This window comes from Manis javanica, chromosome 7, assembly GCF_040802235.1.
Source record: "Manis javanica isolate MJ-LG chromosome 7, MJ_LKY, whole genome shotgun sequence".
In the NCBI taxonomy this organism is placed as follows: Eukaryota; Metazoa; Chordata; class Mammalia; order Pholidota; family Manidae; genus Manis; species Manis javanica.
This window is the reverse complement of record NC_133162.1, coordinates 90,498,418-90,515,561: the sequence shown is the minus strand read 5'-3', so window position 1 is coordinate 90,515,561 and position 17,144 is coordinate 90,498,418.

Sequence of the window (17,144 nt, the reverse complement as noted above, 5' to 3'; positions counted from 1 at the left end):
TTCCCTAGATTGGGGACGTTTTCAGCAATTACCTCCTCAGTGACACTTTCTACCCCTCTTCTCTGTCTTATTCTTCTGGTACCCTTATAATATGAAAATTATTCCATTTGGATTCATCACACAATTCTCTCAATATTCTTTCATTCTTAGAGATTCTTTTTTCTCTTTGTGCCTCAGCTTCTTTGTATTCCTCTTCTCTAATGTCTATTCAATTTACTGTGTCTTCTAATACATCTAATCTGCTTTTAAATCTCTCCATTATATGTTTAATTTCAGATATGGAATTTCTCAATGATTGAATCTCTGACTTAAATTCATTCCTGAGTTTTTGACTATTTTTCTGTACCTCCATAAGCATGTTTATGATTTTTATTTTGAACACTCTTTCAGGCAGATTGGTGAGTTCAGTTTCAGTTGACCCTTTTTCTGAGGTTTGTGAGATTTTGGTGTGAACCATGTTCTTTTGACATTTCATATTTCTGTGTGGTGTCCACTAGTGCCCAGAAGTTCCAGTCTCTGGAGCTGCTCAGCCCCTAGAGTGAGGTTGGGGGTCATAGGGGAGCAGAGCTGGTACCTGGGGTGAGGAAAGATCTGTTTCCTGATTCCCATCTGCAGTGCCTGTCTCCAATGTCAGAGCCAGTGGGCCAAGCACACAGGTGTAAGCCTCTGTGCTTTGCATCACTAGCTGTTGTAGGCATGACCTCCCTCTGGCTAGCCTGATGCCAGAGCAATGACTGCAGTTTTGTGAACTGGTGCCAGCAGGCTAGGAGGAAGACTCAGTAGTCTGCTTGTCACAGTGGCGAGCCTCGGAGCTGAGTAGGCAGCCAGGGGGATAGGATACCTGAAGCTCCTCAAATTCCCAACCAGCTGAGTGAAGCGTGCCCAGACAACCTTGTCCAGCTCTCCCCTCCCCCGCACAGCAAGCTCCATGCAAACCACACTCCTTCAGCAGCCCTCTCACTTCTATGAAGCCTCTCAGACTGCCTGCCTTTCCCTTCTTCCAGAGCGACCGGGTGTGGATCCCCACCTCCACAAATGGCCAGAATCTGTCTCTCAAGCACTCCTCCTGTCTGAGCTCCCCAATGTCCAGAGCACCATACAGTGTAGGTTTCTGCTCCCAAACCAGACCTCCAGGGCTGGGTGTTCAGCAGTCCCAGGCTTCCAACTCCTCCCCTGCTCCATTTCTTTTCCTCCTGCAGGTGAGCTGGGGTGGGGGAAGGGCTTAGGTCACGCCTGATTAAGGCTTTCATATGTTACCCTGTGTTTGTGAGGTCTGCTCTGTTCGTGAGGTCTGTGTGCAGTCTGGTTCAGCCTTCTTTCTTGTTATTTGGGGGGGGGTAGTTGTATCAATTAACTACATTTTCATACTATCCATGGTTTTTGGAGGAATTCTCCATCTTACCTTTCATGCCACCATCTTGAATTCTAAATGAGTCTGCTGCTATTTTGTTCCTTTAATTTTGCTTTGTTCTTATGCTCCACAGATGAGTGAAATCATTTGATGCTTGTCTTTCTCAGCCTAGCTTATTTCACTGAGCATAATAGCCTCTAGCCCCATCCATGTTGTTGCAAATGGTAGGATTTGTTTTCTTCTTATGGCAGAACAATATTCCATTGTGTATATGTACCACATCTTCTTTATCCATTCATCTACTGATGGACACTTAGGTTGCTTCCATTTCTTCACTATTGTAAATAGTGCTGTGATAAACATAGGAGTGCATATGTCTTTTTGAAACTGGGATCCTACATTCTTAGGGTAAATTCCGAGGAGTGGAATTCCTGGGTCAAATTATTTTTAGTTTTTTGAGAAATCTCCATACTGCTTTCCACAATGGTTGAACTAGCTTACATTCCCACCAATAGTGTAGGGTTCCCCTTTCTCGCATCCTCACCATCATTTGTTGTTCCTAGTCTTTTCTATGTTGGCCATCATAACTGGTGTGAGGTGATATCTCATTCTGGTTTTAATTCTCATTTCCCTGATAAATAGAGATGTGGAGCATCTTTTCAAGTGCCTTTTGGCCATCTGAATTTCTTCTTTGGAGAAGTGTCTTTTCATATCCTCCACTCATTTTTTAATAGGGTTATTTGCTTTTTGGATGTTGAGGCGTGCAAGTTCTTTACGTATTTTGGATGTTAACTCCTTGTCTATTTATCATTTACAAATATATTCTCCCATACTGTAGGAAGCCTTTTTGTTCTGCTAATGGTGCACTGTGCTGTATAAAATATCTTTAGCATGATGTAGTCCCATTTGTTCATTTTTTATTTTGTTTCCCTTGCCTGAAGAAATGTGTTCAGGAAAAAGTGGCTCATGTTTATATTCAAGAGATTTTTGCCTATGTTTTCTTCTAAGAGCTTTATAGTTTCATGGCTTACATTCAGGTCTTTGATACATTTTGAGTTTACATTTGTACACGTGGTTAGACAATATTTCAGTTTCATTCTCTTGCATGTAGCTGTTCAATTTTGCCAACCCCAGTTGTTGAAGAGGCTGTCATTTCCCCCATTGTATATCCATGGCTCCTTTATCATATATTAATTGACCATATATGCTTGGGTTTATATGTAGGGTCTCTAGTCTGTTCCATTGGTCTGTGAGTCTTCTGCCAGTACCAAACTGTCTTGATTACTGTGGTTTTGTAGTAGAGCTTGAAGTTGGGAAGCATAATCCCTCCAGCCTTATTCTTCCTTCTCAGGATTGTTTTGGCTACTCAGGGTCTTTTGTGGTTCCCCATGAATTTTAGAACCATTGTCTCTAGTTCATTGAAGAATGCTGCTGGTATTTTGATAGAAATTGCATTGAATCTGTAGATTGCTTTAGGCAGATAGCCATTTTGACAATATTAATTCTTCCTATCCTTTAGCAGAGGATGTGTTTCCATTTATTGGTATCTTCTTTAATTTCTCTCATGTGTTTCTTGTAGTTTAGAGGGTATAGATCTTTCACTTCCTTGGTTAGGTTTATTCCTAGGTATTTTATTCTTTTTGATGGAACTGTGAATGGAATTGTTTTTCAGATTTCTCTCTCTGCTAGTTCATTGTTAGTGTGTAAGAATGACACAGATTTCTGCATATTAATTGCATATCCTGCAACTTTGCTGAATTCAGATATTAGATCTTGTAGTTTTAGAGTGGATTATTTAGGGTTTTTTTTTATGTACAATATGATGTCATCTGCAAACAGGGACAGTTTAACTTCTTCCTAGCCATCCTGGATGCCTTTTATGTTGTCTGATTGCCATGGCTAGGTCCTCCAGAACTATGTTGAATAGAAGTGGGGAGAGTGGCCATCCTTGTCTTTTTCCTGATCTTAAGGAAAAGCTTTCAGCTTCTCACTATTATGTTGGCTGTGGGTTTGTCATATATGGCCTTTATTATGTTGAGGTACTTGCCCTCTATACCCATTTTGTTGAGAGTTTTTATCATGAATGGATATTAAATTTTGTCAAATGCTCTTTCAGCATCTATGCAGATGATCATGTGGTTTTTGTCCTTCTTTTGGTTGATATTGTGGATGATGTTGATGGATTTTCGAATGTTGTACCATCCTTGCATCCCTGAAATAAATCCCAGTTGATCATGGTGGATGATCTTTTTGATGTATTTTTTAATTCGGTTTTTTTAATATTTTTTTGAGTATTTTTGCATCTATGTTCATCAGGGATATTGGTCTATAGTATTCTTTTTTTGTGGTATCTTTGCCTGGTTTTGGTTTTAGAGTGATGCTGGCCTCATAGAATGAGTTTGGGAGTACTCCCTCCTCTTCTACTTTTTGGAAAATTTTAAGGAGTACACATGTTAGGTCTTCACTAAATGTTTTATAAAATGCAGCTGTGAAACCATATGCTCCAGGAGTTTTGTTCTGAGGTAGTTTTTTCATTACCAATTCATTTTCTTTGCTGGTATTTGGTCCATACAGATTTTCTATTTCTTCCTGGGTCAGCCTTGGATTGTTGTATTTTTCTAGAAAGTTGTCCATTTCTTCTAGGTTATCCATTTTGTTTGCATATAATTCATCATAGTATTCTCTCATAATTCTTTGTATTTCTGTGATGTTGGTAGTGATTTTTTTATTTCTCATTTTTGTTTCTGTTTATGTGTGCAGACTCTCTTTTTTTCTTGACAAGTCTGACTAGGGGTTTATCTATTTTGTTTACTTCTCAAAGAACCATCTCCTCCTTTCATTAATTCTTTCTATTGTTTTGTTCTTCTCAATTTTATTTATTTCTTCTCTGATCTTTATTATGTCCCTCCTACTGACTTTGGGCCTCATCTGTTCTTTCTTTTCTAGTTTTATTAATTGTAGGTTTAGACTGTTCATATGGGATTGTTCTTTCCTGAGATAGGCCTGTATTGCAATATATGTCCCTCTTAGCATGGCCTTCACTGAGTCCCACAGATTTTTCTGGTGTTCAATTGCTCTTGTCATTTCTCTCCATATATTGCTTGATCTCTCTTTATTTGGTCATTGATCCATTGGTTATTTAGAAGCATGTTGTTAAGCCTCCATGTATTTGTGGCTTTTTCATTTTCTTTGTGTAATTTATTTCTAGTTTCATACCTTTGTGTTCTGAGAATCTGGTTGGTACAATTTTAATCTTTTTGAATTTATGTAGCTTCTTTTAATGGCCTAGTATATGGTCTATTCTTGAAAATGTACCATGTGCACTTGAGAAGAATGTGTATTCTGTTACTTTTGGATGGAGTGTTCAGTAGATGTCTGTTAGGTCCATCTGTTCTATTATGTTGTTCAGTGCCTCTGTCTCCTTACTTATTTTCTGTCTGGTTGATCTGTCCTTTGGAGTGAGTGCTGTGTTGATATCTTCTAAAATGAATGCATTGCATTTTATTTCCCCCTTTAATTCTATTAGTATTTGTTCCACATATGTAGGTAATCCTGTGTTGGGTTCATAGATATTTATAATATTTATATCCTCCTGTTGGACAGACCCCTTTATCTTTATGTAATTTCCTTCTTTGTCTCTTGTTACTTTCTTTTTTTTATGTCTATTTTGTCTAATACAAGTACTGCAACTCCTGCTTTTTTCTTCCTATTAGTTGCATGAAATATCTTTTACCATCACTTTACTTTCAATCTTTGTATGTCTTTGGGTTTGAAGTGAGTCTCTTCTAGGCAGCATATAGATGGGTCTTTTTTTGTTTTATCCATTCATGACTCTAGGTCTTTTGATTGGTGCATTCAGATCATTTACATTTAGGGTGATTATCAATGGTTATTTACTTATGGCCATTGCAGGCTTTAGATCTGCAGTTACCAAAGTTTCAAGGGTAATTTACTTTCTATCTAAGAGTCTAATTTAACTCACTTAGTATGGTATTATAAACATAATCTATAGGTTCTTTTTTTCCTGCTTTTTCTGTCTCCTCCATTCTTTCCATAGTAGGTACCATATTCTGTACTCTTTGTCTATCCCTTGGTTGACTTTAGGGGTGGTTGATTTGATTTTTCATCTGCTCAGTAATTAATTGTTTTACTTTCTTTGCTGTGGTTTTATTTCCCCTGGTGACAGCTATTTAGCCTTAAGAATATTTCCATCTATAGCAGTCCCTCCAAGATGTACTGAGAGGTTGTTTGTGGGAGGTAAATTCTCTCAGCTTTTGCTTGTATGAAAATTGTTTAATCCCTCATTGAAATTTAAATGATAATCTTGCTGGGTAAAATATTCTTGGATAGAGGCCCTTCTGCTTCATTGCATTACATATATCATGCCTCTCCCTCATGGCCTGTTAAGTTTCTGCTGAGAAGTCTGATGATAGCCAAATGAGCTTTCCTTTGTATGTGATCTTATTTCTCTCTCTAGTTGTTTTTAAAATTCTGTCCTTATCCTTGATCTTTGCCATTTTAATCACTATATGTCTTGGTGTTGTCTTCCTTTTGTCCCTTGTGTTGGGAGATCTATGCACCTCCATGGCCTGAGAGACTATTACCTTCCCAGATTGGAGAAGTTTTCAGCTATTGCCTCCTCAAAGACCCTTTTATTCCTTTTCCTCTCTCTTCTTCTTCTGGTACCCCTACAATGTAAATAGTGTTTTGTTTGATTGTTCACACAGTTCTCTCAATTTTCTTTCATTCTTAGGGATCCTTTTTTCTCTCTGTGCCTCAGCTTCTTTGTATACATCTTCTCTAATTTATATTGCATTTACTGTGTCTTCCACTACATCTAATCGCTTTTAAGTCCCTCCATTGTATGTTTCATTCCAGATATGGAACTTCTCAATGATTGAATCTCCATCCTAAGTTCATCCCTGAGTTCTTGAATATTTTTCTCTACCTCCATGAGCATGTTTATGGTTTCTATTTTGAACTCTCTTTCAGGCAGATTGGTAAGTTCAGTTTCATTTGGTCCTTTTTCTAGTGTTTCTGAGATTTTTGCTTGAACCAGGTTTCTTTGACATTTCATATTTGTATGTGTCACCCTCTAGTGCCCAGAAGCTCTAGTCTCTGGAGCTGCTCATCCCCTGGAGTGATGTTGGAGGTTTTCAGGGGAGCAGTGCTGGTGCCTGGGGGTAAGAAAGAGCTGTTTCCTGCTTCCTGGCTGCTGTACCTGTCTCCACTGTCAGAAAGAGTGGGTCGATCACACTGGTGTAAGCCTCTGTGCTATGCATCTGTAGCTGCAGTGTGTGGGGCCTCCCTCAAGCTGGCCTGATGCCAGAGCAGGGACTGCCAGTTTGCGAGCCAGTGCCAACATGCCAGGAGGCAGGCGCAGCAGGCTGTGTATCACAGTGGTGGACCTTGAAGCTGAGCAGCCACCTAGGGGAATGGAGCACCTGAAGCTCCTGAAAGTTCCCAACTTGTTGGGCAGGGTGTGCCCAGACAACCCTGTCCACCTCTCTCTTCCCCCACACAGCAAGCTCCATGTAATCCATGCCCCTTCAGCAGCCCTCTCTGCTAAGAATCCTCTCAGACTTCCCACCTTTCCTTTGTCCCAGGCGGCTGGATGTGGATCTCTATCCTCCACAAACAACTGAAATATCAGTCTCTCCAAGTATTTCACCTGTCTTAGCTTTCAACACCACCAATCTCCAGAGCACCATGTAATGTAGGTCTGTGCTCCCAAAGCAGATCTCCAGGGCTGGGTGTCCAGCACTCCTAGGCTTGCACCCCCTCTCCACTCCGTTTCTCTTCTTCCTGCTAGTGAGCTGGGGTGGGGTAAGGGCTTGGATCTCCCCAGATCAAGGCTTTGGTACATTACACTGTTTTGTGAGGTCTGCTCTATTCTCCAGGTGTATGCAGTCTGGCACAGTCCTCTTTCCTGTTGCTCTTTCAGGATTAGTTGTTTAACTATATTTTCATATTATGTGTTTATGGAGGAGGTTTCTGTCTCACCTTTCATGCCATCATCTTGAATATCTTGTGAAAGTTTTGTTTTAAAGAAGTCATACTTGTTATTCAGGCAAAGTCCTGCAGGACTTTTCACAAGATGAGTTTCCCAAACCTAACCTGACAAAATTGTGTGGTAGTGGAAGCCCACAGCATCTCCGAGGACAGGCATGGGGCCCCGTATTTAGCTGCAGAAACTTTGACTACATTTCTCAAATTCCTTTGCAAATTTTTGTGGAAATTAAAAAGGAAATGTAGAAAAATGCAACACCAGAATAATCACACCATTCACTGACCTCTTCCTGAGTATTAGCAATGGCCCCCAGTGATTCCTCTGGCTGGGTGACAGCTTCTAGGTCCACCACACAGGCCAGGGTGAGAGCAGAGGGCTCTGGATTAGTGAGGAGGGTGATGGTGGCATCTCTCATGTGAAGAAGTTGTCCCAAGTGCTTGAATGAGAGAAGGGCAGCACTTAGGTAACGGCTCACCTCTGAGAGAGGGTAGGGGGCCTGTAGACCTATGTGTGTTTTTCTCAAACTTCTCCATTTTAAAGTAGACTCTTGGAGTATCAAAAAACTTTCAATGAAGCAAGTATCTAAATACATTAAACAGGTGTCCATGCATGGGTGAATGGATAAATAAAACATGGTGTGTACATACAATGAAATATTACTCAATATTAAAAAATAAGGAAATTCCAACACATGCTACAACATGGATGAACCTGGAGGACATGATGCTAGTGAAATAAGCCAGATGCAAAAAGACAACTACTGTAAGGATTCCACTCAGATGAAATACTGGAGGAATTTAAATTCATAGAGAAAGCAGCATGGTGGTTGCCAGGGCTGTGGGGATAGGAGGTGGGGATAGGAGGTGGGGAGTTCATGTTTAAATAGGTGCAGTTTGAATTTTACAAGATGAAATGAGTTCCATGAATGGATGGTGGGGATGGTGGCTTAACAATGTGAATGTCACCATAGTGTACACTAAAAAATGGTAAAGGTGGTAAATTTTATGTTATGTGTATTTAATCACAATTTAAAAATGTTTAAAGTACATTAAATATAATTTTCAGTGTTGACAGGGATGATGATTGGTGGGCCTATTTAAGGTAAAGTTTTCTCCAAATGCATTGGGTGATGGTTACTTAATTTCCTATCCACCTACTAATGACCCCATGGATAGAAACTTACCAATTTGCTAAGATTGCTAGTGTGAGGATGTTTACTGCACCACATTGCCACAGCAAAAACCTGGGGCAACTCGAATTCCATTAAAATGATGCAACTAAATAAATTATGGTGCTTCCATAACAGAAATGCTGTGCAACCATTATAAAAGCAATTGAGTCAGTGTAGAAATGTAAAGTTAAATGTGAAAAATAGAAAATGCAGATCAGTATACATAGTATAATCCCTTTAAAAGCAGAGAAACATAAATAAATATTAAATATATGTGTATGCATGTTTACGCTTCCAAAATTTCTGGAAGGACATCTAACAAAATGGTAATAGTGGTTGCCGCATCAGTCTTAAAAATGGCATAATAAACTCATATATAAAAAGTGATGTAGGACAAACCAAAACAGTGATTAACTCTCAAAAATGTGAGCAAGAAAGTTTGTTGGTTAGAGGACTTTTACTTGCCATTTTCCACACTTTTGCATTGCTTAAAACTTTTTATACTAAAAATGAAAAACATAAAAATAATTAAAACATTCAAAAACCAATAAAAAATTACACACACTTTACTATTTTCTAAAATAAGTGAAAGGAGGAATACAATCAAATGTGAAGACAAATATCTTGCAGAAAAAAAAACCTATGAGGAAACGGTTCTGTCCTGACCACAGAGAACAGACTCAAAGACTTCAGTGGTTTCCCATCGTTAATATCCGTGCTTCCAACAGAACCCCACAAACACAGGAGCCTTTGACCAACATCCAGTTGAATACTGGCTCCTGTTTTCCATTGTCATGGCATTTGCCGACTCTCCCTCTTGGCTTTACAGAGGACTTTGTGAGCTCTTAGCATGAAAACTGACATTTATAATTCCTGCAGGAATTTCCATGTACCCAGGACCTTGCCAGGCCCAAGGATGAATCACAGCTTCTTAGAATTGAAGAAGCCATTTTGGAAACAGCTGCCAAGTAACTAATGCTATTAAAAATAGCTCTCACCTGCTAAAAAATGAAGTGTCTTTTTTAAGAAGACAAGAGCAGCTTGAATCTGTCCTGCTTGTGTTTTTCTTCTACTGGGCACAGTGCCAGTGGGTCCAAGAAAACCCTGCTTGTTGGATGGGAAATATCATCTGTGACCATGAGGCCATGCCTGTGAAGAACTTGGCATTTCTGGGCCAGATCTAACTGGGGTGAAGACTGAATCACCCCATATGGAATCCATCTCCTATGAGGTGTGGACTGGGGGCATGAATTTTTATTTGACTTCCCTGCATGGAAGCTTGCTCTTTGGACCAGTGAGTGGTCCTGAAAGTGTGATGTGAACACCAGGGGATCAGCAAGAGGGCTCACTGAAGTGCAAAGGAAAAATACTAGAAGGACAATCCACATTTACTTTTTGTTCAAAGAAAGTAAGAAGGAAATTAAGCTTTACTGATATTTAATATGTAGATCAACATTGGAGTCTTGACACAGTCCATTTCAAGGCAATTACCTTTCCCTGGAAATTCCACATGGCAGCAAGATTGATGGCAGGCTCTCCTGTGTTTATTTTTTCTATGTTTTAATCTACTGCAGTTAACGTGTTTTTTGCTTTAAATCATGTCAAAGATAAACTAAGCTGGAACTACTTAAAGTGGTAGGGACAGATTTTAATCAGTAATGACTATTGTAATAGGGAACTGAGCTCCATTCCAATTTGTACAGGGACAGCTGGATGCTCTAAAAGAAAGTGAAGGGGTGAGGAAGGGAATGAGCAGGTGCCAGGTAGAGTCAGGGAAGGAAATTTTTGCAAGGAGCAGAAGGGAGGCTGGTCCATATGAAACCCATCTGGGTTTGCTAACTCATGCTTATCAAGATGGGCCTCCACCATTCCGAAGCTGGGAGACAGGAGCCCTATCTTCAGGTGTTGTCAGAACAAACAGTAATTTCTTCTGGCAACCTTGATTTTTCTCAGACAGTCACTTTAAGGGGAGCTAGGGGCATCCTTTGTGGCCTCGAGCTGTTAGAAACTATGTTAGTGTTTGTTTAAGTCTTTGCAGCCAACATTGAGTCCTAACTGAAAAGGGAGCTCAGAGGAGCCTGGATAGAGTTCAGGCAGCAAGAGAAAGTTTGTCAATAGTCCCACAGATATTATCTTAGAAAAGAGAATCATTGTAATATTGTGTAATGAGATGAGGGAAGGACCCTAAAAATAATGTATACCTCTCTGGTGCAGCACACTTGCACTCCAAAACCTATGGCTTCCATCATCTGCCTGCACCTGGGGAACATTACCCAGAAGGCAAGGGAGTTAAAATAGATCATTTTATTTTTTCCCCATCTGTTAATTTTCCATTTCTGTGCAAATGCACATAATGTGATATATTTGTTTATATTTATATTCATTTATAATATATTTGTACATATTTATGTTTGTAATAACTGAGCCCAAGTTCAAATGCTTTTTAACAATTGGGCTACACAATCAGAAAAGCTAGGAGTCCACAGCTTTAGACTGTGTGCCCTGAAATGCACTCACCCCTTTGGGTGGAGGAGGGACAGGAGGCATGGCCCACCTGCTGTACATCTGTGGGTGAAAGAGCAGCTTATTGGGGCCTACAGGGATGGAAGGATGATCTTGTCTGCATGTCATGTCTTTACAGGATCCAACTCTTATTATGAGCCAGGATTTTATCCGATGGGGACCTTACCATTAGATGTGATATCACAGAAACATATAGCATGCTCAGTGTCTTAATAAGTATCTTTTGGAGTAATAAACATGTCCTAAGTATTCACCCAAAGCTTGGCCATCCCTTGCTTTGCCTTTTGTTCATTCTGGTGTCCTATTCATTCTCTGTAGGGCAATGTTCAGCCTCCACAGGTTCTATCCACAGAAAATAAGGTGGCAAACCACTCTATCCCCCCAACTGTAATTAAAAGACAGTGTAGGAAATTGAACACAATTCTGAATATTTGATGACTTTGAGGTTATTTTAAAAAATACCCTACAGCAAATTTTATTCCAAAAACATTGACCCCTTTTTCTGGTGTCCCTAATTTTCTGGAAAGTTTGCTGAGTTGGCTTGTAGTTTGTCTAGCAGGGATTCTTTTTATCACGTTGTAGCTTTAGAAATTAAGCAAGAGCCATAGCTGATTAGCTGGAAAGAACTCATGAGATCAGGGTGCCATACCTTCCTGTTCTCCTTTTCCGCTCACTGGTTTTGCTCTGCATGTCAGGTGCATCCATTAGGTGATGTTGTACTTTTTGCAGCCAAGGTTTTTCTCACCTATGTGTACTCTATATATTGCCATGGAAACACTGGGTCCAGTGACGACAATACCTTGACACTGAGAAGATTAATGGCTTGATAACTGTCAAGGTTCAATTGATTGTACCAGTTGTTTCCTAGAGAGCTGGTGGAGGTACATACACCTTGGGCGATTGCATCAGGATGGTCTAACGTCCCATTATATTTATCATCATTGGTACATTAAAATGGTTTCCTCTTTTTCTTTAATATTGTTTCTAAAATGCAAACTAAACAATAATTATTTAAGATGGCTGGAACAAGTGGTTAATAAATGAATTATTAAGGAGGAGTTACAAATGATGCATCTGCTTGTCTAATGAATACATACTCTCTGCTTACAGAGTCATTCAAAGATTTTATTGACATATCCCTCTGACTCTATGAATTGAATAAATAATCCTTATTAGCCAGAGAAATGTGCAATATTTTTAACTTATATTTTGGTAGAAAAAACATTTCAATTTTGGATATAAAAAAGTTAAACTTAATAAAGAAAAGGTAGTCCAAAGGAAAGAAATAACAATGTGTGTCTGTGTCTAAGTAAGCGTCAAAGCTGTGTGGAGCTCTGAATCCAAGCCACTCTCTCAGAGAGGCTTCCAGAAGCAGTGGAGAGCACAGGACTGCAGAGAGATGACACAGCTCCTTGGGCTGATTCTGCCCCTTGCTACTTGGCCAGTTCACCTAAGTGGTCAGCCGTTTCTCCTTCTCCAGTGGCAATGATGCTGTTCTATTTATTGTGTGCCTGTCACTGCCCTCATTTAACCCTCACCTTAACCAGTTGAGGCAGAAACACCAGTTTCAAACACCTTGAATGAAGTGAGGCATGGAGAAGCTAAATGGCAAATTTGAGATTACACAGTTGATAACTGGAGGAGGCAGGATTTTGTACTAAACAGTTGGGCCCCAGAATCCATTTGTAGTCAGCATCCTATATATTTTACTATTACAGCGAGTGTTTAAAATACTTATCCTTCTGCTATATCTCCTCTATTTTTAAATGTCTCCCACATATCTCCAATTGGAGAAGAAAAGGGAAGGGTTAAAGATCTTTCAGTGGGGAAGTGGACAATGGAGAGTGAAGCAATTAGTCAGAGAAGCTGATAAATCGCATTCATCTAAGAACTCCCTCTAGGTTTGTATATCTCACCTCTTGGCCTCCTTTACATAATCTCTTATGGGCTATTTTCGGAATATTTGGGGTGAGAAAATATAAGCTGAGTATTTTCAACTAGGAAAAAAATATTAACACAACATGCCCTTGTTGGGGGAAAACATGAGAAATGAGAGAATGGTGGAAAGAGTGGGAGAAACAAAGAATGAGGAAGGAAGGAAAGAAGAAAGGGGGAAGGAAGGAGGCAGGCAGAGCCTTTGGGCATTTGTTTGAGTTTGGGAAAGCTAATTAGGGTCAGACTCAATTTCCCTTCATTGACTCTTGGCCATCTTCAATACGTTCTCCACACTACCATCAGAAAGAGCTTGTCAAAATGCGATTTTGAGCCTGTTTTCTCCATAGTAAAACTACTCTTAGGGTAGTGAAATTCTTCTGTGCCTGCATGCATGAAATAGACTCTCTGCTGAAATCCATAATAGAGGGTACATGTCATACATTTGTCACAGCCTATACAATGTGCAACACCAAGACTGCTCTGGACCATACACTACGACTCCGGATGGTGGCCTGTCCATACAGGTTCACTGATTGTAAGATATATCACTTCAGTGGGGGATGTTGATACTGGGGGAGGCTGCTTGTGAGTGTTGGGGAGGGATATGTGAAGGCTTTTTGTACTTTTTGTTCAAATTTGCTGTGAATCCAAAACTCCTCTAAAAAATAAAGTCTTTTAACAACCACCACCCAAGAGCTCCCTGCCGTGTCTGGGACGGATGCATTATCACCGTCATCGCAAAGGGGGTGGGTGCTGCATCCTTGGACAGCTGGCTACCTGAGTGTTGTCACTGCCCTTTCACTTCTGCCATAATTCCTACTCAGCTCAGGAGGCACCACGCCAAGAGAGTTTTCTCTGACTTGCTGGACGAGGACAGCTTCGGTCCTCTTGGCAATGGCGTGCCACTCAGTGTCTGTCTTCCACCAGACAGAGTGGTCCATCAGGGCAGGACAGTGTCTCACATATCAGGGCTGTGTCCCCAGCATTTAATACAGGGTGCTCAATATCTATTTGAGAAATGCCCAAATAAAGCAATATTAAATTACAAAGAGTAGTTACATTCATTTCCCATTTAAACCACTCAAACTTGGAAGAGAGGCATATTTGCTTCATTTTATAAATGAAGAAAACTGAGACTCAGAAAGTGAGATGACTCTTTAAAAAGTGGTAGAGCTAAGATTAAAATTTGTGTACTTTAAATTCAAGTCCAATATTTCTTCCTCTATTCCACAGAGACAATTTCCAACATTTAAAATTTATCAACCACTTAAATATATTATACACATTCGTTTTAACAGAAGCTTTCATGAGTATCAGGGATCTTCTTATTCTTATTATTAGTCTGGCACTATGATTTCAGCAAAGAGTCTACTTCATCTATGCAGGCTTCAACCACTTTATTCCTAGTTGTATGCATATGGGCACCCAGAATTGGTATGTGTGATACACATGGTTTATTGGCTATATAGCTTATAATATGCAAAAATATCTTAAACAGCCTGTACATATCCCACAGATTAACAGCTGGCTTGCAGACTTTGTTACATATACTCAGTGTGGCAGAGGGCTCCTTTTTTTTACAAGGTAAAAAATGATACTGTGAGTATGTTTAGACATACTAGAGAAAAAGAGAATGTCTGGAATCCTGGCCCCACCCAGGAGAGTTCAAGGAGAGAAGAGAAGAAGGACCTTACCATGGCTCCCTCCTTGGAAGTTGTAGGAGCCTAAAACTACCATAAGTGAAAACCAAAACCACTGGACTCTTACATTTAAAAATAAGTTGGTATTCAAAGACTGATCCCTACTGGTGATGAATAAGGTATTTGTAGGTATTCATTCCGATAGGGACAACATAAACCAAAGCAGATGTAAACCTCCACCCCCCCCAAAAATTTATATTTTAACTCATGTATAGGCAAATGTTCCAAAACAAATGAACTGTGAGCTCAAACAAATATTAAATGATTTAAAAATCTATTTGAGAACCAATTATTGAGTCTAGTTCTATAAAACATCCTGGGCAAAGTACTAGTCATTAAAGTCCTTTCCTTCAGGGATTTGATTTAAAAAAATGCCATTTCACTAATTTTGCATTTTATTATAAGTGCTTGAACTCAGAAAATGTTTTCTTATAGTGGAAAAAGTGCTTATTCTTCATAATGTAGATAAAACCTATACCAGATTCCTAAATATCCCTTACTCCAGGTATCACCAAGTATTCAGATCCTAGCAGCCAAGCTGCAAAAAATAAAAATAAACAACTGATAGCTCATCAAAAATATATAATATCCTGAGTGGTTTTCTTGCAGGAGATGGTATTACACTTTTTCTTTTAGTATAACACTTTAAAATATACATTTCAAACAAAAGTGTACTGTCTTTTCTAATGTAGATATCCCCTAGGCTACCCTTATGGGATATGTAAACATCTCCCCTTGGTCTCCTGGCAGGTTTAGCTACAGTTTCTGCTGCAATCATGCAGACTTTGGCGTTTGACTGCTAATACATGAGACCTGCAGGTAAGAGTAACCTGAAGGGTCAGTCATAACCACTCATAAGCATCTCCCCAGGTCTTTGCGAGAGCAGCCAGCTACCATGCAGCCAGCCATGCTTCATTACCAGGCATTTGGTTTCTCTCACATAACTATTTCTGGATATGCTTTTAAGAGTATTTTTAATATATTTGTTTTTCATTTTAAATGATTTCAGATTTAGGAAAAAGTTGCTAAAATAGTCAGAATTTTTGGTACAGGCTTCACCCAGATTCCCCAAAGGTCAGTTTTTTACTTGACTATGGGATTCTCAAAATCAAGAAGTTGAGCCTGATTCAATACTGATATTTAATCTACAGACCTTATTCAAATTTCACCAATTACCTTATGAGATTTTTCTTTCTTCTTATTTTTAATTGAAATACAGTTAAGAAACAATATTACATTGGTTTCAGGTGTACAACATAGTGATTTGACAGGTATATTCATTATTAAGTGTTCTTTCCGATAAGTGTAGTTGCGGTCTGTTGACAAAGATATTACAATATTCCCTATGCTGTACTTCCTATGAGATTTTTCTCATCCAGGGTCCAGTTCAGGATCCCACATTGCATTTAGTTATCACATTTACTCTACAATAGTCTTTCAGTGTTTCTTGGTCATGATCTTGACACTTTTCAAGAATTCTTGCCAGTTATTTTGGATAATGTTCCTCAACTTAAGTTTGCCTGATGTTTCCTTGTGATTAGATTCATTTGATTCAGTTAGATTATGAACTCTGGGCAGGCAGACTACAGAAATCACTTGTGTATTCTTTGATGCATTGCAGGAAGGAGTGCACAGTGTCAATTTTTCTGTCCTCCTCTTGGTGACAGTAACTTCAACCACTTGGTTGAGTTGTGTGTTTGCCAGCATCCTTCACAGTAAAAAGATTTTTTTTCTCTTTGTAAGTAATAAGTGTCATGTGGGAAGATATCTTGAGACTATGTAAGTACCTGTTCCTCTTTATGCTTTTGTCTTTTAATTTTTGCCCCCCTAGGTCCAGGCCAAGGAAAGTGCCAGAGAAGCCTAGAACATCTTGAAGTGATAAAAAGTAAGGAAGATCTCAAATCTGATGGAGACTTATCAAACTACACAGACCCGACCTGAAGGCACTCCTAGTGACTAAATATGGGATAGTTTGAGAAATGTAAGAAATAACAATGAATTACAATCCATAATGAGAGTCCAAACTGATAGTTAAAAAAAAAATTGGATGTGTTTTTCAAAGACATATTTCACTGATTTATATTTTCAGCAGCCATGGTATTTTAATTATAAAATATTTGTAATCTGGGGAAGTTTTCCTACACTGGCACTGGCAAAAAGCTGTGTGAGATGCTTCTAATACAAAATAGCAGATGGAGCTCACCTTTTTCCTCATCTTTTTAAGGTTTATATTAATAAAGGGCAGAATTAATTTTTTAATTAAACACAACAATATTAGAAAACACAAAATGTCCCAGTAGTGGACCAGAAATTGAGGAATCATTGACGATATTAGAGCACATGTGAAATGGGCTTAATGTGGTAGAGGGTGTTGAGTCAGAAAATCATACTCGTCATCTTCTGAATTTTATTTGAAACAAACTTCACATCTACATTATATACTTAGAGTGGTAT